The sequence below is a fragment of the Rhinopithecus roxellana genome, chromosome 9 (genome assembly GCF_007565055.1).
Source record: "Rhinopithecus roxellana isolate Shanxi Qingling chromosome 9, ASM756505v1, whole genome shotgun sequence".
Taxonomy (NCBI): Eukaryota; Metazoa; Chordata; class Mammalia; order Primates; family Cercopithecidae; genus Rhinopithecus; species Rhinopithecus roxellana.
The window spans coordinates 44,933,604-44,959,592 of record NC_044557.1 but is presented as its reverse complement, the minus strand read 5'-3'; positions in this window follow the sequence as shown (position 1 = coordinate 44,959,592).

Genomic DNA, 25,989 nt, shown 5'->3' with positions numbered 1-25,989 from the left:
CAAAATTTTGAGCTCCAAGATGTTTTTTTCCTGCCTGCCTTTCCACTGCCTCACTATTATTGATTCTGACCTTTGTCCTCCAGTTCATGAAGCACCTCTGTCTTGGCAGCTCATCCAGCAGACTAATGGCACATTTACCTTGGACAGGGACCATTCCCTATGGCAGGGGTTCCCAAACCCCAGGCCACCGACAGCTACCAGCCTGTAGGGAACTAAGCTGCACAGCAGGTCCTGAGCAGCCCATGAGCAAGCGAAGCTTCATCTGTATTTGCAGCCTCTCCCCATCACTTGCACTACTGCCTGAGCTCTGCCTCCTGTCAGATCAGCGGCGGCATCTGATTTTCAGAGGAGAATGCACATGTGAGAGAGCTAGGTTGCATGCTCTTCGTGAGAATCTAATGGCTGATGATCTGCCACTGTCTCCCATCACCCTTAGATGAGACCATCTAGTTGCAGGAAAATAAGCTCAGGGCTCCCACTGATTCTACATTATGGTGAGTTATTATTTCTTTATACATTACAATGTAATAACAATAAAAACTTGAATCATCCAGAAACCATCTTTCACCCTGTCCCATGAAAAAATTCTCTTCCACAAAACCAGTCCCTGGTGCCAAAAAGTTTGGGGACCACTGCCCTGTGGGGAGCCATTTCAGCAAATTTCTCACTGGGAGCCTTGGTGTCCTCTATGCCTTATCCTTCCAATGACCCAACTTTTCAGTTCTTCACTCTTGAGTATTTCATATGATCTCTTCCCCTTTTATCTTGAGGCTGTTTGGCATTGCTGAAAAAAGTCGCAAAACCAAGGTTTTTTGTTTTGTTTTTTGCTTCTCAGATTCATCCCATCTGTTAGCAACTGGATCCTTTCCCATGTTTAGCAATCTTTTCATTCATCATTGATTAATGTTCTTTCTTTCATGCTTCTCAGAAATCAATCAGACACCATTTCTGCCTTCAAGGAGAATACAACCAGTAGAACAGATAGACCCGGGTACAAAAAATGTAATTAAGAATTATAGCTATAAAGATAGTGATATGTTGGGGCAAGATGGAGCCATAAATAAAGAACAGGATGACTTGAGAAAGATAAAGGCAGCCGGGGAAGATTTCACAGAAGTTTCCTGCTTTAACTAAGACTTGAATGAATAGGGATTCTTAAGTGGCAAGGGAGTGGGAAGAAAGAATATTCCAGGCAGAAGGAGCATCATGATCAAAGGCATAGAGATATGGAGTAGTCTGATAAAGACTGCAAGCATTTATGAATGGCTGGATTGTGGGTTTCAAATAAGGCATGAGCTTGTGCAAATTCTTAGTCTGCTTTTCAGGGAACTCAACCTACAACAGTTATTTAGGTTGACTGAGTTGGAAATGTTCTATAGCCTTTAAGCCTCAAATAGATGACTGAGTTGGGGCTAAGATTTTATCTGAGATCATTGGACTGAATGAGCTCACTTAGAGAGGGCATACTGAGTGAAAAACTAGGAGTCAGAGAACCTTTAGGCATTATTGACATTTAAATAACTTGTCAGGAGAAGACTAATACAGAAGCGTAAGGAACAATGCTCACAGGGTAATAGAATCAAGAAAGGGTGCTCTTTTAGAAGTCAAGGGAGCAAAGAAGTAACCAACAGTTTGAGGCTGGGCACAGTGGCTCATGCCTGTAATCCCAGCACTTTGGGAGACTGATGTGGAAGGATTGCTTGAGGTCAGGAGCTCGAGATCAGCCTGGACAACGTAATATGAGTCCATCTTTTTGGTATCCACGTGGTAGGTGCTCTATTAGTTCTTGTAAGGAAAGATTCAAAATGACTCAAACAGGAAGAGAAGTAGGGTATGTTGAGTCACTGAGGTGCCTACCACTCTCACTAAGACCTTATTTTGAGGAAAACTTGAAAAAAATAGAAAAAGGAACTGTCATCTGCAGACAAAATAAGCTTATAGAACCAAAAGCTGTTCGTATTGAGAGGCAGGCAGACTTGACAAGATAGCTTCTAAACTAAACTAGCCTTTTTGGTCAGCAACAAGACATCTAATTAAGGATGCCAATTAGTCTCCTAAAGAATCATTGGTTCCTGAAGTATTTTATAGTATATGTCAAATGGTATCCAGCAGTATTCAGGGTTTTGAAGATGTTTCTTTGATTAGTAAATATAGTTCCTAATAAACATCTGAGGATTAACCAAGTGCATTCAATTCATTTGTTATAATTTTCCTAAACCATACCAATTCTCTAGCTGAGATTTTGGTTTAAAAAAATTGTAGGGTAAGGCCGGGCGCGGTGGCTCAAGCCTGTAATCCCAGCACTTTGGGAGGCCGAGACGGGCGGATCACGAGGTCAGGAGATCGAGACCATCCTGGCTAACATGGTGAAACCCCGTCTTTACTAAAAAAATACAAAAAACTAGCCGGGCGAGGTGGCGGGCGCCTGTAGTCCCAGCGACTCGGGAGGCTGAGGCAGGAGAATGGCATAAACCCGGGAGGCGGAGCTTGCAGTGAGCTGAGATCCGGCCACTGCACTCCAGCCCGGGCGACAGAGCGAAACTCCGTCTCAAAAAAAAAAAAAAAATTGTAGGGTAAAACTCAGAAAATAATTGTAACTTCAGCATTCAGCACAGTCTTTTAATATTTCCTTTCAAAAGTAAGTTCCAAATAATTGAGAGAATGTAGGAGAAAACCTATTCAGTTTCTAGAATCTCTGAAATATAAAATAAGAGTAAGTTTGGATTCGCAGTTTCTTTATTGTTTTACTAAAGTGTCTTTTCAATTGCTTCACCTCCAAAAAAATTCACTCTCTAGGGAAATTAAAATTTTCCATAGGTGGGTTTTCTTATTCATTTTCCTGTTAATGAGAATAAATTTAGAATAATATTGCAAAATTTGGAGTATTTCACACCGAGGTAATTTATTAGTGGTTAAATTCCCTTCTAGATTTGATCCTTCTGAGAGAACCCAAAACTTATGAACCTTAATTAAGTGTACATTTCTCCCAGCCAAAGTGGAAAAGAAAAAACTTCAATTTTTCATTTTGTGACTCTCTTGTGTATCTCTCTCCCTAAAGAGAGTAGCTGGCATAAGAATCAAAACAAGCATTTCCAACTGGTGAAACAAAAGAGTGACTAAAGTACTAAAGTAAACTAAAGTAATCAGTTGTGACAGGCCACAGATGACAAATTAGGCAGTTAGGCTGTAAAAAAAAAAAAAATCAGGTAGATAAAACAGAATAATTAGAGATACATGTAATTGGTGATGCAATTTGCGGATGAAATGAACTATTTTTCCAAATATTTTCAGGAAATTTTTCAAGTTCCTCAAATATAAACTAGAGCCATTTTAGGAAATAACAACCTAAACCAAGATTTATAATCTTAATTTTGTTTATGATATTTAGAGAACACTAGTAAAATCAGAAATGATTAAGAAGTTATATTTTGAGTCTTGGGGGAAACATAACACTTTGAAATTTACTTATTTGAATTAAAATATTTGTGAAGAGTATAAAACTTGGAATGCATTAAATTTAGCTGTAAGATATAGCTGCATACCATAAAGCATGAAATATGTAAAAGCGTTTAGTAAATTCCAAAGAGAGGATAAATTTGGGTGCTATTTATGAGAAACTTTACTTATGAGAAAACTTTACTAGAATAATTTAGAGGAGCAACAGTTGTGATAAAGACATGTTATCAGCCTATCTCTCAAGTTATCCATTTATATGAGTTAGGTCCAAATTTAGGCTGAAGAAAGGCACCCATTACCCCTCTCCTTCCTCTCCCCATATGCAGAAAATATCTTATGCTAGAGCCACATGGCCATCAGGGACCAGCAACCCCTGTCTTTCTGCAGAGTCCCTCAAGAGTCCCAGACCTAGCTGATTTGGGAACATGTGTATGTCCTTATTGTAGGACTGATTCATATGGGCAACACATGAAAACACATGACCTATTAACAAGGTGAAAGAATATGCCTAACGACAACACGCAAAGCACAGCCTGAGTTCCATGGTATTATGTGTGGGCACTCAGGATTCTTCCAAGAGGGCAGTCTCATGGTGGACTCCCTCTGAGCCCAAAAACTTCTATGCTACCTTATGGAATGAGAATCCAGAAGGAGATACTGCTCCAAAAGGTTTGAATGGCAACAGCTGATCACTGGGAGTGCCAGTGGGGTGTATTTCTACCTCTACTCGGAGAATTTCTTTCCTATTCTGGCTTTTACCCACACTCTAGACATGATCCCATTACCACTGAAAGGGAGACCTCAGTTGTCCTCTAAAACAGAAAAAGAAGCAGAGATGTAAATGAGCAGGAAAGACCCTAGAGTTCTGGTTCTTCTCAGAGGGCCAAGGCCAGTTTTCTATCCTAAATAGCAATTAGCAATGTCTGAGATTTCCATGAGGCCTTCAGAGATCCATTTCCTTTTTCTCTTTACTCTGCCTTATCTTTAATTTTGTCAGCTGAGATAACCCAAAATATGAAGAAGCCCAACCAGCACAAGCGTATTTGAATCAACAGGCTGTAACAATTTTCCTTTCCTTTTTGTCATTTCAAAGTTTTCCTGGCTTTTTTCAGTGATCTTTTTCCCTTTATGCAGAAAAATCACTACATATTTTGAAATAACAGTGCCTGGCGAATCAACATTTTAATCCATTCATGTTACCTTCATGTACATATTCAGTTTTTGTAATGTGAAACAATAATCTAGATTGAATTTTATATTCCCTAAATCATATTTATTTTTCCAGTGACTCTTTGGAAATTCTACTTCTCATCCTCCCTCTTTTTATTTCCTCATACCTTGAACATTACCACTGGCAGCCTATAAATGCCCTTCCTCCTCTATCTCCGTTCTCGTTCAGTTATTTGCAAATAATCTATATACCCATACTCTCATACATGGGGTTTTTAAAATCAATTCTTGTCCCACAAAAGTGGGATAATTCCATATACATTTTGCTGCATCTTAACTTTCTGACTGAATAATGGAAATTTAGCTTGTTGGATACATCTTTAACTTATATTTTCTTATGGTTACATCCATTCCCATGGATGGATGTAACACAGTATATTCAATTATTTTCCTATTGAGGGACAACTTGCTGACTTTTTTCTTCTACAAGCACTTCTACAGGAAGAGATTTTTGGAGCATACATTCTAAGGCATCAAAGCTATTATTTTTATGTCATAGCCTTACAGGAATAGAATTTCTGGGTTGAAGAGTAGTATCTGGTAACAGATATTACCAGATTGCTTCACATTTGTGCCAGAAGTGTATGAGAATACTGTTTCACTGAACTCTGTACATGCACTGGATGCTATCACCTTAAAAATTTTACTAATATATTGGATAAGAATTAGTATTTCATAGTTAAAATTGATTGTCTTTACACATATGTATGGTTCAAGTCACTTGGATTTTGGATTTCCTTTTTTTTTTTTTTTTTTTTTTTTTTTGAGACAGAGTCTCACTCTCTTGCCCAGGCTGGAGCGCAGTAGTGTGATCTCGGCTCACTGCAAGCTCCGCCTCCCGGGTTCAAGCCATTTTCCTGCCTCAGCCTCCCGAGTAGCTGGGACTACAGGCGCCTGCCACCAGGCCCGGCTAATTTTTTGTTTTTTTAGTAGAGACGGGGTTTCACTGTGTTAGCCAGGATGGTCTTGATCTCCTGACCTCATGATCCACCCACCTTGGCCTCCCAAAGTGCTAGGATTACAGGCTTGAGCCACCGCGCCCGGCCTAGATTTCCTTTTGCATGAATTGTCCCTTTATAACTTTTACCTATTTATATAATTTGATTTTTTTTCTTTTACATGCATGTAAGCCCTTTGATTATAATAAGTATTAATTCCTTTATCAATGTTTTTTGCAAATATTTCTTTAAAACATTCTTAAAAATTTTGTGTAGAAGATGGCTGAATAGGAACAGCTCCGGCTGGGCTCACGCCTGTAATCCCAGCACTTTGGGAGGCCGAGGCGGGCGGATCACAAGGTCAGGAGATCGAAACCATCCTGGCTGACATGGTGAAACCCCGTCTCCATCAAAAGTACAAAAAATTAGCAGGGCATGGCTGCGGGCACCTGTGGTCCCTGCTACTCAGGAGGCTGAGGCAGGAGAACGGTGTGAACCCAGGAGGTGGAGGTTGCAGTGAGCTGAGATCATGCCACTGCACTCCAGCCTGGGTGACAGAGCGAGACTCCATCTCAAAAAAATAAATAAATAAATAAAAATAAAAATAAAAAAGGAACAGCTCCAGTCCACAGCTCCCAGTGTGAGCAACGCAGAAGTCAGGTGATTTCTGCATTTCCAACTGAGGTACCGGGTTCATCTCATTGGGGCTTGTCAGACAGTGGGTGCAGCCCACGGAGCAGGGTGGGGCATCACCTCACCCGGGAAGTGCAAGGGGTTGGGGAATTCCCTTTCCTGGCAAAGGGAAGCCATGACAGACTGTACCTGGAAAATTGGGACACTCCCACCCTAATACTGCGCTTTTCCAACAGCCTTAGCAAATGGCACACCAGATTATATCCTGCACCTGGCTTGGAGGATCCCACACCCATGGAGCCTCACTCACTGCTAGCACAGCAGTCTGAGATCCAACTGCAAGGCGGCAGCGAGGCTGGGGGAGGGCCATCTGCCATTGCTGAGGTTTGAGTAGGTAAACAAAGTGGCCGGGAAGCTCGAACTGGGTGCAGCCCTCCACAGCTCAAGGAGGCCTGCCTGCCTCTGTAGACTCCACCTATGGGTGCAGGGCATAGCTGAACAAAAGGCAGCAGAAACTTCTGCAGACTTAAACGTCCCTGCCTGATAGCTTTGAAGAGAGCAATGTTTCTCTCAGCACGGAGTTTGAGATCTGAGAACAGACAGACTGCCACCTCAACTGGGTCCCTGACCCCCGAGAAGCCTAACTGGGAGACACCTCCCAGTAGGGGCCAACTGACACCTCATACATCCAGGTGCCCCTCTAAGACGAAGCTTCCAGAAGAAGGATGAGACAGTAACATTTGCTGTTCTGCAATATTTGCTGTTCTGCAGCCTCCGCTGGTGAGACCCAGGCAAACAGGGTCTAGAGTGGATCTCCAGCAAACTCCAACAGACCTGCAGCTGAGGGTCCTGACTGTTAGAAGGAAAACTAACAGAAAGGACCCCCACACCAAAACCCCATCTGTACGTCACTATCATCAAAGACCAAATGTAGATAAAACCACAAAGATGGGGAGAAACCAGACCTGAAGAGCTGAAAATTCTAAAAATCAGAGAGCCTCTTCTCCCCCAAAGGAATGCAGCTCCTCGCCAGCAATGGAACAAAGCTGGATGGAGAATGACTTTGACAAGTTGAGAGAAGAAGGCTTCAGATGATCAGTAATAACAAACTTCTCCAAGCTAAAGGAGAATGTTCAAACCAATTGCAAAGAAGCTAAAAACCTTGAAAAACGATTAGACGAATGGCTAACTAGAATAAACAGTGTAGATAAGTCCTTAAATGACCTGATAGAGTTAAAAACCACGGCACGAGACTACATGACACATGCACAAGTTTCAGTAGCCAATTTGATCAAGTGGAAGAAAGGGTATCAGTGATTGAAGACCAAATGAATGAAATGAAGCGAGAAGAGAAGTTTAGAGAAAAAAGAATAAAAACAAATGAACAAAGCTTCCAAGAAATATGGGACTATGTGAAAAGACCAAATCTACGTCTGATTAGTGTATCTGAAAGTGACAGGGAGAATGGAAACAAGTTGGAAAACGCTCTTCAGGATATTATCCAGGAGAACTTCCCCAACCTAGTGAGGCACACCAACATTCAAATTCAGGAAATACAGAGAATGCCACAAAGATACTCCTTGAGAGGAGCAACTCTAAGACACATAATTGTCAGATTCACCAAAGTTGAAATGAAGGAAAAAATGTTAAGGGCAGCCAGAGAGAAAGATTGGGTTACCCACAAAGGGAAGCCCATCAGACTAACAGCAGATCTCTCAGCAGAAACGCTACAAGCCAGAAGAGTGGGGGCCGATATTCAACATTCTTAAAGAAAAGAATTTTCAACCCAGAATTTCATATCCAGTCAAACTAAGCCTCATAAGTGAAGGAGAAATAAATCCTTTATAGACAAGCAAATGCTGAGAGCTTTTGTCACCACTAGGCCTGCCTTACAAGAGCTCCTGAAGGAAGCACTAAATATGGAAAGGAACAACTGGTGCCAGCCACTGCAAAAACATGCCAAATTGTAAAGACCATCAATGCTAGGAAGAAACTGCATCAAATAATGAGCAAAATAACCAGCTAACAACATAATGACAGGATCAAATTCACACATAGCAATATTAATCTTAAATGTAAATGAGCTAAATGCTCCAATTAAAAGACACAGACTGGCAAATTGGATAAAGAGTCAGGACCCATCAGTGTGCCATATTCAGGAGACCCATCTCACGTGCAGAGACACACATAGGCTCAAAACACAGAGATGGAGTAAGATCTACCAAGCAAATAGAAAACAAAAGAAAAGCAGGGGTTGCAATCCTAGTCTCTGATAAAACAGACTTTAACAAAGATCAAAAGAGAAAAAGAAGGTCATTACATAATGGTAAAGGGATCAATTCAACAGGAAGAGCTAACTATCCTAAATATATATGCACCCAATACAGGAGCATCCAGATTCATAAAGCAAGTCCTTAGAGACCTACAAAGAGACTTAGACTCCCATACAATAATAATGGGAGACTTCAATACTCCATTGTCAACATTAGACAGATCATTGAGACAAAAAGTTAACAAGGATATCCAGGAATTGAACTCAGCTCTGCACCAAGTGGACCTAATAGACAGCTACAAAACTCTCCACCCCAAATCAAAAGAATATACATTCTTCTCAGCACCACATCACACTAACTCCAAAATTGACCACATAGTTGGAAGTAATGCACTCCTCAGCAAATGTAAAAGAATAGAAATTATAACAAACTGTCTCTCAGACCACAGTGCAATAAAATTACAACTCAGGATTAAGAAACTCACTCAAAAGCACTCAACTACGTGGAAACTGAACAACCTGCTCCTGAATGACTACTGGGTACATAATGAAATGAAGGCAGAAATAAAGATGTTCTTTGAAACCAATGAGAACAAAGACACAACATACCAGAATCTCTGGGAAACATTTAAAGCAGTGTGTAGAGGGAAATTTATAGCACTAAATGCCCACAAGAGAAAGCAGGAAACATCTAAAATCGATACCCTAACATCAGAATTAAAAGAACTAGAGAAGCAAGAGCAAACACATTCAAAAACTAGCAGAAGGCAAGAAATAACTAAGATCAGAGCAGAACTGAAGAAGATAGAGACACAAAAAATCCCTTCAAAAAATCAGTGAATCCAGGAGCTGGTTTTTTTCAAAAGAGCAACACAATTGATAGACCGCTAACAAGACCAATAAAGAAAAGAGAGAAGAATCAAATAGATGCAATAAAAAATAAAGGAGATATCACCACTGATCCCACAGAAATACAAACTACCATCAGAGAATACTATAAACACCTCTACTCAAATAAACTAGAAAATCTAGAAGAAATGGATAAATTCCTGGACACATATATCCTCCCAAGACTAAACCAGGAAGAAGTTGAATCCCTGAATAGACCAATAACAGGTTCTGAAATTGAGGCAAGAATTAATAGGCTAACAACCAAAAAAAGTCCAGGACCAGACAGATTCACAGCCGAATTCTACCAGAGTTATAAGAGGAGCTGGTACCATTCCTTCTGAAACTATTCCAATCAACAGAAAAAGAGGGAATTCTCCCTAATTCATTTTATGAGGCCAACATCATCCTGATACCAAAGCCTGGCAGAGACACAACAAAAAAAAGAGAATTTTAGACCAGTATCCCTGATGAACATCGACGCAAAAATCTTCAATAAAACACTGGCAAACCGAATCCAGCAGCACATCAAAAAGCTTATTCACCATGATCAAGTTGGCTTCATACCTGGGATGCAAGGTTGGTTCAACATATGCAAATCAATAAAAGTAATCCATCCTATAAACAGAACCAAAGACAAAAACCACATGATTATCTCAATAGATGAAGAAAAGGCCTTCAACAAAATTCAACAGCCCTTCATGCTAAAAAATCTCAATAAACTAAGTATTGCTGGAACATATCTCAAAATAATAAGAACTATTTATGACAGACCCACAGCTGATATCATACTGAATGGGCAAAAACTGGAAGCATTCCCTTTGAAAACTGGCACAAAACAGGGATGCCCTCTCTCACCACTCCTACTCAACATAGTGTTGGAAGTTCTGGCCAGGGCAATCAGGCAAGAGAAAGAAATAGAGTATTCAGTTAGGAGAAGAGGAAGTCAAATTGTCCCTGTTTGCAGATGACATGATTGTATATTTAGAAAACCCCATCGTCTCAGCCCACAATCTCCTTAAGCTGATAAGCAACTTCAGCAAATTCTCAGGACACAAAATCAATGTGCAAAAATCACAAGCATTCCTATACACCAATAACAGACAAACAGCCAAATCATGAGTGAATTTCCATTCATAATTGCTTCAAATAGAATAAAATATCTAGCAATCCAACTTACAAGGGATGTGAAGGACCTCTTCAAGGAGAACTACAAACCACTGCTCAGTGAAATAAAAGAGGACACAAACAAATGGAAGAACATTCCATGCTCATGGACAGGAAGAATTAATATTGTGAAAATGGCCATACTGCCCAAGGTAATTTACAGATTCAATGCCATCTGCATCAAGCTACCAATGACTTTCTTCACAGAATTGGAAAAAACTACTTTAAATGTCATATGGAACCAAAAAAGACCCCGCATTGCCAAGACAATCCTAATCCAAAAGAACAAAGCTGGAGGCATCACACTACCTGACTTCAAACTATACTACAAGGCTACAGTAACCAAAAAAGCATGGTACTGGTACCAAAACAGAGATATAGACCAATGGAACAGAATAGAGCCCCCAAAAATAATATCACACATCTACAACCATCTGATCTTTGACAAACCTTGCAAAAACAAGAAATGGGAAAAGGATTCCCTGTTTAATAAATGGTGTTGGGAAAACTGGCTAGCCATATCTAGAAAGCTGAAACTGGATCCCTTCCTTACATCTTATACAAAAATTAATTCAAGATGCATTAAATACTTAAATGTTAGACCTAAAACCATAAAAACCCTAGAAGAAAACCTAGGCAATACCATTCAGGACATAGGCATGGGCAAGGTCTTCATGACTAAAATACCAAAAGCAATGGCAACAAAAGCCAAAATTGACAAATGGGATCTAATTAAACTAAAGAGCTTCTGCACAGCAAAAGAAACTACCATCAGAGTGAACAGACAGCCCACAGAATGGGAGAAAATTTTTGCAATCTACCCATCTGACAAAGGGCTGACATCGAGAATCTACAAAGAACTTAAACAAATTTACAAGAAAAAATCAAACAACCCCATCAAAAAGTGAGCAAAGGATATGAACAGACACTTCTCAAACGAAGACATTTATGTGGCCAAGAAACTTGAAAAAAGCCATCATCACTGGTCACTAGAGAAATGCAAATCAAAACCACAATGAGATACCATCTCACAGCAGTTAGAATGGCAATCATTAAAAAGTCAGGAAACAACCGATGCTGGAGAGGATGTGGAGAAATAAGAATGCTTTTACACTGTTGGTGGGACTGTAAACTAGTTCAACCATTGTGGAAGAGAGTGTGGTGATTCCTCAAGGGTCTAGAACTAGAAATACCGTTTGACCCAGCCATCCCACTACTGGGCATATACCCAAAAGATTATAAATCATGCTACTATAAAGACGCATGCACACGTATGTTTATTGCGGCACTATTCACAATAGCAAAGACTGAATCAACCCAAAAGTCCATCAATGATAGACTGGAATAAGAAAATGTGGCACATATTCACCATGGAATACTGTGCAGCCATAAAAAAGGATGAGTTCATGTCCTTTGTACGGACATGGATGAAGCTGGAAACCATCATTCTGAGCAAACTATCACAAGGACAGAAAACCAAACACCGCATGTTCTCACTCATAGGTGGGAATTGAAAAGTGAGAACACATGGACACAGTGTGGGGAATATCAGAAACCAGGGCCTGTTGTGGGGTGGGGGAAGGGAGGAGGGATAGCATTAGGAGATATACCTAATGTAAATGATGAGTTAACAGGTACAGCACACCAACATGACACATGTATACGTATGTAACAAACCTGCACGTTGTGCACATGTACCCTAGAACTTAAAGTATAATGAAAATAAATAAAATAAAAATGAAATTTTGTATAGTAAATTATTTTATTCTTTCTTTACAGCTTTGTTAGATTTCCTACCTTATTTAAATGACTTTTTCTAATTTTCCCAAAATTTTGATTGTTTTATTTTAAATATTTCACTCCTATAGAATTTATTCTTCCTAATACATCTAAGAATTCTCTGTATTTAAATTGAATTAGCATGAAATATATACCAATTATTTGTTGCAATTCACAATCTATAAAATTTTGATCCTTCTCATCTAAAATTAAGCATATTTCAATTTTTTTATGTGTTTAAGGAGAGAAATATATGTTTTTATTCACATAAGTCCTGCTTTCTGGGTCGATTTTTACCAAGGCGATTTCTAATTTTGTTTGTATAATAATTGAGATTTTTTTCCATTTTGTTGTCCAACTTGCCATCACAGGTAGATAGAAAAATGGATGACTTGGCATATTTATTTTATAGTCAATTACCTTAATGAACTCTTTTACTATATCTAATAATTTTTTGTTATTGCTTTCTTGGGTTATCAAGGTAAATAGCCATAGTCTTATAAAATCACAATCTTGCCTTCTTGGATTTCATAATTGTATTCCTTACTTATTTTTCTTGCCTTATTACATTGACACACTTATTAAAATGCAAATAATGATGGCCATTATTGTTTTGTTATTTACTTTACTAGCAATGATCATTGTTTAGGCATTAAGCAACCTCCATTAAGAATTAGGTTGGCTATTGCTTGAGCACAGCCAGATAAAGAGTTATACAGGCTTTACGTATGTAAAATTATGATGCTGTCATCCAAGAGGCAATCCCAAACAGAAACAGTATTACATTGTAAAATACTGTCAAGAAATTCAACAGTTCTGTTTTCCCAAGATGACTATTTCAGTGACTATTTTGCAAATACCAAGTGTCAAATTATTTTGTTTTCTATATACATATTTAGTTGGCCTATTAGAAAATTCTGCACTGAACTTGAGATAATATTCTTTGTCATGTTAATAAAGAATCCTCCTATTTTAAAATAACTAAATGCTTTTGTTCAGAAATTGATGTTGAATCTTTTCAAATGCCTCTCCAGCATCTATCAAGTTTATCTTTTTTGTCTCTGATTATTGAGTTAATGAATTATGTTAGTATATTTCACCAATGCTTCTATAAGCATTAGTGTTTCCTCAATAAACAATGTATAAGCATTTAAATGGAATAAATATTTAAATCAAGATATAAATTTAAAATATATATTTATATATGTTCACTTAAAATATTCTGTAGCTTATTTAGAAATTTTAAATCTATATTGCTAAAATAAATGACTTTGTTGGTTTATTGGGGGCCCTATTTCCGCAATCTTGTTTTAGTTTTGGTACAAATATTACAGGAGATATTTAAAATGATCTGAGAAGCTTTTCATTATGTTCTGTTTTCTCAAAACATTTATATAATAAGTGAATTATCATTGATTTTCTAAAATAACTAATTATATAATTTATGACCTTTCATTAAAGGTGAATTTTTTTCTAATTCTATTGCAATAGTAATCTTCTTGACTTTCTATATTCCTTTTAAATCAGTTTAAGCAGTTTATAGTTTACTCAAAAAACATCTGTTTCATTGATATTTCTGTTGTGTTATTATTAAATACTTTTATTATTTTTCTATATTAGGGCTTAATAAGTAGTAGACTTATTTTAGTTTTTGGAGGCCATATTATAAATGTATTAATATGAACAATTTGTGGTTTAAATTTATTAACTTCTATTTTTATTTTTCAGTGCTTCTTAACTTGAACACTCTTCTTAAATGTGTTCTTAAGTGTGTAACTTAAGAAACATCTTTAGAAACTTAAGATGCTTCGTAAGTTTCTAAACCATCTGGAAGAGCATTGCTCTGAGATGTTTATATATATACTATGAAAAAATATCATATTCCCTCTTACAGCTTCACAATGCTCATTATAATGTTACAAACACTGAGGTGTTCTCAATATCTTAGCTTTTTTAACACAGCATTTTCAAATAATTTTTATCCCAGGAACACTTTCTATGGCATAACATTAACATTTCGTGGAGTCATACAGGGCACCAGTTTAGGAAATTCTGGCCTCAAGTCATTTGTATTCTTTTTTGTTTGTTTACTAATGATTTCAATGAAAAGAGTCAAACTCTGTAAAATATTTGAAGAGATTAATTCTGAGACAAATATGAGTGACCCTGGCCAGTGACACAGCCCTCAGGAGGTCCTGAGAACATGTGCCCAAGGTGGTTGGGGTGCAGCTTGGTTTTACACATTTTAGGGAGGCATGAGATGTCAATGCCTCCCTAAAATATATTGGTTTGGTCCAGAAAGGTGGGACTATTCCAAGTGAGGGGTGGTGGAGTGATTCCAGGCTATAGGTAAATTTAAACATTTTCTGGTTGACATTTGGTTGTGTTTGTCTAAAGACCTAGGATCCACAGAAAGGAAATGTCTGGGTTAAGATAACAGATTGTGGAGAACAAAGTTTTATCATGCAGATGAAGCCTCCAGGTAGCAGGCTTCAGAGCGAATAGACTGTAAAATATTTCTTATCAGACTTAAAATTCTGTGTTGATGTTAAGTTAATGCCGGAAAGATATAATGAGGCATGTTCGACCCCCACTTCCCATCATGGCCTAAAACAGTCTCTCAGATTAAATTTTAAGAGCCCTGGCTGAGGAGGAAGAGCATTCAGATGGTTGTATTACAGGAAAGGGGTTCCCATTCACACCTCAAGAGACGGTTCTTGGATCTAACACAAGAAAGAATTCAGGTGAGTCCACAGTGAAATCAAGTTTATTAAGAAAGTAAAGGAATAAAATGACTACTCCATAGACAGAGCAGCCCCAAGGGCTGCTGGTTGCCCATTTTTATGGTTATTTCTTGATAATATGCCAAACATGGGGTGGATTATTCATGCTTCCCCTTTTCAGATCATATAGGGTAACTTCCTGACTTTGCCATGGTATTTGTAAACTGTCATGGCACTGGTGGGAGTGTAGCAGTGAGGATGACCAGAGGTCGCTCTCATCACTATTTTGGTTTTGGTGGGCTTTGGCTGGTTCCTTTACTGCAACCTGTTATATTAGCAAGGTCTTTATGACCTGTATTTTGTGCTGACCTCTTATCTCATCCTGTGACTTAGGATGCCTTAACTGTCCGGGAACGCAGCCCAGTAGGTTTCAGCCTCATTTTCAAGATGGAGTTGTTCTAATTCACACACCTCTGACAGTTGCAGGGGCCTCAGAATATTTTTCTTGGTTTACAATCAAGGCATTTAATGATACGAATTTGTCTCTGTGTACTTCTATGACCGCAGCTTATATGTTTTAATATGTAATGCTTTCCATTGTCAGCTTATTGAATTCTTTCATTAAATAATTATATGAGAATTTTTAATGTTCATACAGTTAAGTCTTATTTTATGCTTTTGTTATTAATAAATAATTTTACTGTATATATATTCTATATAACTTCTGCTTTGGAGAACTTATTGTGATTTTTTGTGACCTAATAGGTGATCAGTTTTTCTAACATTCACAGATTCTGGGGGAAATGTATTTACGAAGAAAAAATACACAGCCTGATTTGGTGCAAGCTTCTGGTATAATGTACACAGATTGTATACTTTACACACGTGTGTATCAATAAGTCAACATTATTAATTGCACATTATTAAAATTCTCTATATTACTTTTTATATTCACCTATTTGATTTGTCAAAGAATGAGTGAAATATATTTAAAAATATAATAGAACTGTATTTCTGATTATTTCTCCTTATTTTTCTATCAGTGGCTTTTAAAGTATATTTAAATACCTTATAGTTTAGGCAAAGTAGTTATTTAAGCTTATCAAGTTTGCTGTATGACCTGACAATAATTTGTGATTAAGCCTAAAGAGCCTAACCCAGACCTGGCATACAGAAGGCACTCTTCAAGACATTGTATTGCCTGACTTTCTAGAATCTTTGAAAAGCTGGAGGATTAAATTGTTAAAATTTTGTGTCAACCTTACATTTTGTGAAACTGAGTTTTCCCTGAAATTTGTGATCTAGCAAAACTCCAGTCTTGCCCTACAGCAGTATGATTAACCATCAGGCTTTATTCGAAACTTGTGCCAAATCAGGCTATCAAAGCCAAATGGAGCCATGATGAGGCATTTCCATACCCCATGCCACTCTTCTCTTGACATCATGTCAGTATAAACCTTCCTGTATTCTTTCCTTAACTCAGTGAGGCCCTGGGTTGACATTAGCATAATTGACCTGAAAATTATAGCTAATAGCAAGAAGAAGAAGTTTTAACAGGCTGGACAGCATTATTTAGTCTTTTACCAGAATGTCCTTTTCATTACCATTTTGTCACTCTCCTTATTCTATCTACCACCCATTGTCAAAGCACTGAGGCATGTAAGATGCTATGAAGCTCCCTTTACCCCAAAAGACAAGACTTCTTGTCTTGTCAATGTCATCACTGCTTACAATAATCTTCAAGGCCAGTTACTTAATGGCTGTATGTTCCAGGGGGAAATGGAGACTCTGTGTAAGTGCCCTTCCCAGGACAAATCAGATAGACGCTAGAGTCAGAATTCCTGAACTTTTGGCTCCCAGGTTATTAGATTGGAAAGTAATGCATCATCCCGCTTTTAATTGCGGCCAGGACCATTCAGAAGGTAAAATGTAGTGTTGTGGTTGTGGGCCTGTATTTCAACTTTAATAAATGGGCATGCTTATCATATATAGGTGTCCCATCACTGGGCTTTGGTCTTTCAACTTAGCTACACACTGAAGTTTACATCTGGAGAGGGTCCAGGGCACTGCATGAGATTACAATAATTAGAGGCTTTTTGTCTGGAAATTTTAAAAATCAGTAATAATGTGAAAAATGCAAAAAGTACACTTCTTGCCATGTGTGGAGCAGAATAACCTGGTTAATGAACATGCAGCCTGTCCCACTGGCACGTAAGCACCTTTGGCCATAGTCCCAGCACATCTTAGTGACTATCCAAGGTCAAGTTTTGTCAACACTTGGGTGGAAATCATCCAGAGAAAATCCTAGGTGTGGCAAGAGATATGTTGATGATTCATTAGTTGGCATTCTCCTTTCTGAGTCAATGATTAACCCCAGCAAGCTATTTTTGGCATTCTGAAGGCTCTGTACTTTTTATGGCTTTAAAACTAGACTTAGTCTAAAGTATTGGTCATAAAGGTAGTAAAGAGAAAACAATGAATCTGGTTGGAATACAATCCAGAACTAATTGGCTACATAACTTCTCTGAAGTTCTTTAGGATTCTCTATAGAGAACTTGTTTTCCTTAATTTCTCTATAAAATTATAATTTCCTTGGAAAAATTAGTGTGGACATTACAGCTGTGAAGCAGCATCTTGACAGTGTTGTGAGACTATTATTCTCATGCTGGAGAATTGCATGAGTTTATGCCAAGAAAGCAAGCTACAAGTGAGTTGTTTGCAATAGGGCAGTGAGGTTCACACACCTCAGACTCTTGAGTGGCTACAGAGACACTTCTCCATAAGGAAAGGCATATTTCTGAAGAAATAGTAGCTGCAAATATGTACACCTTTTACAACAACCTTTTTAGTGCATGTTCAGTATATTGATGCTTACGTTTCTTAATTGTACCTTCCTTTTATTGAATCGTGAATTCCTGAAGCTTAGAACAATGTTTTCAGCACTCTGCCTCTACAAAGGTTGAACGGGGCAGCCATATTGAGTAACAACAGGAAGTACAGCCTGGTTTTCTTTCTGGTTCAGTGTCCAGATGATACCTGTTTGGTTAACATGGTCATGATGGTAAAATTCCAAGCAATTAAAGAAAGTCACATTCAATAAAGTTTTGCGAGGAAAAGAGATAATTAGATAATCTGAAGGAAGCATGAGGTGGGTATAACTGATCCAGACGTATTGGTCTGTTAAGTAATATATTTTGATGGAAGGCCACTATGATTTGGCAGAGCTTGGAAACTGCTAAATTAAAAGACCACTCGAAAGCCAAAATGACAAATACATAAATATTTAAACTACTCTTATAAGCTCAAACATTTTTTTAAAAATACTGATTTCAGAGCTGGAAGGGGCTTTAGAAATTACCGAGTTCAGACAACTGGGAGGTAAGCTATGAGGATGTAAAAACATACAGAGTGATACAATAGCACTGGGGACTCCTCGGGGTGAGGTTGGGAGAGGGATGAAGAATAAAAGACAACATACTAGGTACAGTGTACACTGCTTGGGTGACAGGTGCACTAAAATCTCAGAATTCACCACTAAAGAACTCATCTATGTAACAAAAAACCACCTGTACCCCCAAAACTATTGAAATAAAAAAGAAAAAAACATAAATAAATGAGGCAAAAGTTGCCCAAACTATAAATAAGTAAATAAAAGAAATTGTCAAGTTCACACTTGAAGTTTAAAGTAGGAAAAGTGAAGGTTTACATGATTGCTCTTTCCTCAGAGATATTCCCTGGGAAACTATGAAAAGGAAATGAGGAGGGTGTATATTCCTGAGGACTCTAAGAACAATAGGCAGTGAAAGAGATTTGCTCAGAGATCATAGCCAGCCATGTGGTAGTCAGGCACTTCCACTGTGATGTCCTTCCCAGATCAGGCTTACCTGGATATTTCATGACCCATCTCCCTTGAAATATGCCTGCTTCACCTCCCCTCTCCCTCGGTACTGAGTAGTAGACTGACTAATAGATTCTTTTTTGGGAAATTCTTTTAATCGTTAATAATAACCTAGTATGTTATTTCCTTAATGTTCTATTTTAACAATTGTTGTCTGTGTTTAGACTCAATGCTTTTTAAATTAACTTCCTTAAATGAAAAAAAAAAAAGATAAAGAAAAAAAAAGAATTAAAAAAAGATGTTTACCTGACTCATATTCTCTTTCCCTCAACACTAGGTAATAGACAAGAAAAAGTTGGAGCACAGAGCTACAATTTACATTTTAAAAAATTCCAGGTTGCTGATTTTCTATCTTAACTGGAACCATTTTTTATAATTCTCTAAATAACAGTAATCTTTTCTTAAATGATGTATATGACACTCTCTTGCTTTTCTAATTCTTCTGGGTTATCTGTGGTTTCATTTGATTTCGTATTTATAATGCTATTTCCTTGTGTTAACTGTCCCTTTTATCTTGATTTGAATTACCAAGGGTTTATCCTTCTATTCACTTCATTCCATAAATATTTTGGAACCTATTTTACTCTAAGTGGTTGACCCTACACTTTTGTCTGTTTTCTAATTTAATGTCTGCCTTTGCCTTTATTAGTTCTACTTGCTGTTTTCCTTGAACTTGGTGTTTTATTGATGAATTTTGGTTTATATATTGTTTTGTTTCATTGTCAATCTTTTTACCTCTCTAATGAAAATGTTTAGTTCATATATTTCCTCTTTTTAAAACAATAACAGCATTTAACTTTATAAATTGATTTCTGACTCCAGCTCCATGCTGTGTATTCAGATATGTAATGGACATATTGGTCACTTGTCTCATCCTGCACATTCCCCTTTTCTGCTAGTGTACCTGCACAGCCTCTAATAAGCAGGGACTTGTGACACTACAGTCCTATGATTGATCACATAGGATCCAATTAGTCCTAACTGCTTAGACTGGGCTGGGCATCTGATTCAACTGGACCAATCAGATTTTCCTCTACTTGAAGGCCAGACTTAGAAAACAGTGACTCCAGTTGGTGTCTGCTGAACTCCAAATGAGATATAAGAAAAAGTCAGAATTTGAGCAGCCATGTTCAACCCAAGATAAACTGAAAAAAAAAAAAAAAAAAAAAAACTAGCCTATAGATAAACTTATGTATGAAAAGAGGAAAAACCAAGAGACTGTGCAAAGAGAGACAGAAAGACAGAAAAGGTAGTCACCTTGATTTTTGCAAGATTTCCTGTTCTTTCTGCAGTTTGGCTTTCTCTAACCTCTAGTTTCCATTTTACTTAAACTAGCCAGAGTTACTTGTCTCACAACAAAATGATTTCTGACACAGTTATTTTATTTCATTTAAAAAATTTAAATAGCATTTTTGACATTATTTTAAACTTAGTGGGTTTTTAAAGTTTTTAAATAGTGAGTTTAGTACATATGCTAGCCTGTGGGAAAACTAGCTAGTTGGTTCATAAACCTGCATCACAGTTTATCTGTAACAGCAACTTGAATTTTTAGTATGGTTCCTGGATTTCTCTGCTGCTTTCAATAACTTCCATGGTTCTTTACAAGAAAGGAAGTAAGTGGTGTAAATGGAAATAGCATGTATTAGTTTCCTATTGCTGCTATAACAAATTAACATGAACCTGGGGGCTAGAAACAACACAAATGTATTATCTTGTATTTCTGGTAGTCAGAAATTTGAAATAAGATTTATGGACTAAAATCAAAATGTTGGCAGGGCTTTGTTTCTTCTGGAGGCTTTTGGGAAGAATCTGATTCTTGGCCTTTTCTAGCTTCTCAAGGCTACTTGTATTCCTTGGCCGTGGCCCCTTTCTCATCCTCAAAGCACATCACTGAGCTCTGTTTCCATCGTCACATCTTCTCTCTGCTCTGGCCCTTCTGCCTTTCTCTTATCAAGATCCTTTTAATTATATTGGGCCCCAGATAAACCATCTTGAACTGAATCACACCTGCAAAGTCCCTTTTACCATTAAAGGTAACATATTCACATATACTCAATTCACATTCTGGAATGACAACGTAGACATGTTTGAGTGGGTGTTGTTCAGCCTGCCATGGAGCATTAGATTAAGGGCTGTTTATTCACATGCTCGTTCTGTAATCAATAGATCTTAAATAAGTCACTTAAATTCTCTACACCTCAGTTTCCAAAACTGTGAAGTGAGGGGCTCGTACTAAATGAACTTTAAAAAAAATCTCTTCCTAGGCCAAAATTCTGTGTTTCTAGGTTACCATAAATCACACATAAAATAACACCAAATTGTCATCATAATTTTGGAAGTGGTTATTTTTTTCTGAAGAATATTTTACTAATTTTACCTACTAGGTCTCTTAGTTTCACGCAACTATTTAAATGTTCCCTCTCATTTGACAAGACTAGCATTCTGTTTCCCACTACATATAATTATTTTGTCCTTTCTTAATGGCATTGTTACTCCTTCTTATCCAATACTTCCTTTCCTTTCTAATGCTTCTCTACACTCCTTCCCACTCATACTAACTGACTTCCTAATCTCTTGCTTAAAAAAAAAAAATAAAAGAACTTGTAAGACTTACTAATATGCTGTGACTTTTAAGGAAGCTTATTTTAAATGAATACTCCTTTTTTCCATTCATTTTTCAAAAAGTATAAAAGTAAAATATGAGGCCTATTATCTGTACCTTCTTCACTCACTCCCATTCCACAAAATAAAAAAGCTCTATTTAGTCAATAATTTAAGGCTTTTAGTAAAATGCTGTTTCATAAAATAACAACTGTGGGAAATGTTAGGATTCCATCTACATTTTTCCTTTCCTTGAAGTTATTGCTCATCTGAAATCAGATGTGGTTCTCTGGTATCTCCACAACAGTGAAAATTGGACTGGAGAGAACCCCTTGATCAAACAGAAGAAAGCTGAAGGAAGGCCTGGCACAGTGGCTCATGTCTGTAATCCCAGCACTTTGGGAGGTCGAGGCAGGCAGATCACTTGAGGTCAGGAGTTGGAGACCAGCCTGGCCAACATGGTGAAACCCTGTCTCTACTAAAAATACAAAAATTAGCTGGGCATGGTGGCATGCACCTGTAATCCGAGCTACTCAGGAGGCTGAGGCAGGAGAATTGCTTGAATCCAGGAAGTGGAGATTGCAATGAGCCGAGATTGCTGTACTGCACTACGGCCTGGGCAACAGTGCTAGACTCCATCTCAAAAAGACAAAAAAAAAAAAAAAAAAAAAAAAAAACTGAAGGAAATTCATCTGGTTACAAGATTAACCTTTGCAAAGCCAATTAGGAAGGCTGGATAGCAGGCAGAAGGTGAGGTCAGGCACAAGGCACACACTGTCCTCGCATGTCATGCATGGCAAAAAGTATAGAGGCGGGGCATGGTATCCAGGTGGTAGATTGCAGGCAAGGCACAAGGTCGCTACTGCCCTGTGCTGTCCATTCCTAGCAATAATCACACCTGTGTGTGGACTAAAGCAAATAAGGTCTAGCTCTTTTGTTCTCTCCTCACATTGACCCTCACATTGAAACTACTTATGTAATTCCCACTTTCCAGGATTGATTTTGGAAGTGAAAGGAGACAACAGGAAAGCAAAGACTGACTTTCAGGACTAGCCCTTCTTTTCGGAAACTGAGCTCCTACCTTCTCAGATGTTCCTTTTAATTCCAAACCCCAAACACCACAGTATCTGGAGAAACCAAGAATACTTAGAGGAATTGTCAGAGATTAAATAAAGGATATTAAGTGACAATCTCATGCAGGAAAGAGAATACGCTTAAGGGAATATTTTATACAATTCAGTTTATTGTTGTAGCCCCGCTGTTAATACCACTCCCATCAACAGAAATTAATACAACTATGTATTTCAAAATTAGCAAGAGCCAAGATGAGCAACTTTCTCTTTCTTCAGTACCTATTTTCGATACTTTCATTATCCTAACTCTGAATTTGCCCTGAAAGTGCATTCCAATTAATGTCTAACACCAGGCAGCTTATGATGTGGTTATTGACTCCTTAGGGAATGGAATTAAACCATTAAATCCATTTTCTAAATCTAGGGTGAAAGGTTAATGGATTGACTAAAATGCTAAACAAATTCAAAGTAATATCCCTTGGAGGAAGAGATGAGGAAAAATGTCAAATGCTTGTCTTGCCAAATTTTTTCTCTGTTCTTAAATGCTCTAAATAATGTCAAAAGAACTGCAGAAAAACTATGGAGGCTAAAAAATTAAATAATGATGCGTCCTTTGTAACTGCCTTCCACCAAGCAATTTGTAGCAAATTTGAGTTTTTACCTTATTTCCTGGAAGACATAGAATAGTAGGTCAACAGGAAATGTTATTTACATTTAGCAGTTGGCAGAGATTAAACTGCAAGAAAAATTGATATGTGCAGCTTCTCACATCAACGATAAGAAAGAGAATAATATTCAGAACCTGTGAATCCAGCTACATTACTTATTACCTGGACTATCCTTCCTTTCTGAAAATTAAAAATATGATATTACAGTTGAATACATAAAAATTATTTTCCTTCTGAAAATCTAAGCTCAACTCTAAATGATACAGCAGATTATATGAATGCTTAAAATTATTCTTTCTTCCTCCCTACCTCCATAGAAAGAGCGATGTACTCTGTCTTTAGACTTTGGACTTGCCACCGCAACTTGCTTTGACCAATGGCCTGTTGAAAGACATGACATCAGCAGGAGCTTAAAATGTGCTCGCATAGTTGTCTTCTTGTGCCTCTGGCATTGCCATGAAAAAAGATTCCTCTGCATACCTATTTGCCCCAGGATGAAGACCAGAGCCAAACCTGTAGCTCAAAGTTGAGTTGCGTGGCTGAGTCTAGTCCAGGTGAGCTAATTCCTGCCAACCAGCAAACTCATGAAAAATTTAAAAAAAAAAAAGAAAAAGAAAAATAAGCACTGATTGTTGAATGGCACTGAGACATTATGGTTGTGCAGTAACAACTGACCAAATGGATGAGAGTTACATGGTCTACAGTCTATGGTCTGAAAATAGTTGATTTCCCTTTAGGTCTGTTTCTGAGCTGCTTTTCCTATTTTGAACTCCTGAGCCCTAATTCTCCCAGGCTAAGGTGATTTGCTCCAGCTCCCAGCCATTATTATAATTTTGCAACTAAATTTTGTTTAGTTTTCTTTGCTACTGCTGCAATATTTACAATTTAAATTACCATAAACTTTGTGTACCATGTTGCTTGGCTTTTTATGTTGAAGGAGTTCAGGAAATAACCCCCTGAAGTATGCCATTTTGGACCTCAAACTGAGGGCACTTGGGGAACAGCAAATGTGGGGAAAGGTTTTCTCTGAACTACCCTTATCTACCTAAAGAGAAATCCTCCATATGAAATGCAATTGTCATGAATCCCCTCCCCAGAAATCTCATCAACCAGAGAAGCTTAAACTTGAGTTGCAGGTGAGAAAACTGGATAATCCCATGGCCAGAGAGACAGACTGTTGTCACCTTTTCTTCTGAGGACCTATTTATCTTGTCCCCAAAGCATTTACTGTCCCCTAAGTTGTCTACATCCCTCCTCCCCTTTCCCCAATGAAGAGAGTATATAAGCTTCTCTATAAGGTTTTTTTGGAGTATTTACTTTTCCTTCGTGTGACACCCCCATGCATGTAATAAATTTGAATACCTCTTCTCCTGCTAATCTGGCTACTGTCGGTTTATTTTATAGACTCAATTATCAAACCCTCAGAGAGTAAAGGGAAAGTCTTTCCTCTTCTACGCTGCTATTGCCCAGGGCAATCTGTGGAATCCCGAGGAATGTAAATGGGCTTAAGGTATTTACAGATTTGGTTTCTGCATATTTTTGCTCTTTTACTGTATTTGGAGGAAGACAGCTCTGAGGTCACTATTTCTTTGGTATAGATTTTATCACTGTAAAAATCTGATTTGCATGTAACGTTCAGAGAATAACATTTCCAATCATTAGTTTAGAAATGCAGAATGTGTACCAATGTGAACATATGATTGTCACTCCTGTTTCATGGAATTGTTTCCTAGGGTGGCTACAGAACCTTGGTCTAGCAGTGCCAAATCAGATGAATGTCTACCAGACTCTGAAATTTGAATAGGGATAATGTACATGGAAATGTTAGAACTGCTGGGATCAGATTTATTTATTTATTTATTTATTTTTATTATACTTTAAGTTCTAGAGTACATGTGCACAAAGTCCAGGTTTGTTACATATGTATACATTGCCATGTTGGTGTGCTGCACCCATTAGCTCGTCATTTACATTAGGTATATCTCCTAATGCTATCTCTCCTCCCTCCCCCCACCCCACAACAGGCCCCAGTTTCTGATGTTCCCCACCCTGTGTCCAAGTGTTCTTGTTGCTCAATTCCCACCTATGAGTGAGAACATGTGGCATTTGGTTTTCTGTCCTTGTGACAGTTTGCTCAGAATGATGGCTTCCAGCTTCCTCCATGTCCCCTACAAGGGACATGAACTCATCCTTTTTTATGGCTGCATAGTATTCCATGGTGTATATGTGCCATATTTTCTTAATCCAGTCTATAATTGATGGACGTTTGGGTTGGTTCCAAGTCTTTGCTATTGTGTAGTGCCGCAATAAACATACGTGTGCATGCGTCTTTATAGCAGCATGATTTATAATCCTTTGGGTATATGCCCAGTAATGGGATGGCTGGGTCAAAAGGTATTTCTAGTTCTAGAACCTTGAGGAATCGCCACACTCTCCTCCACAGTGGTTGAACTAGTTTACAGTCCCATCAACAGTGTAAAAGCATTCTTATTTCTCCACATCCTCTCCAGCACCTGTTGTTTCCTGACTTTTAGGGATCAGAATTTTTATCCAGTCTCATGTAGACAGTAAAGATGATCAAAGAGAATCTAAACATCATTAGCTATCTTCACTCAAGGAAGAGACAACTTTCCCAACCTGCAGTAGAATGACCCAAGTGAACT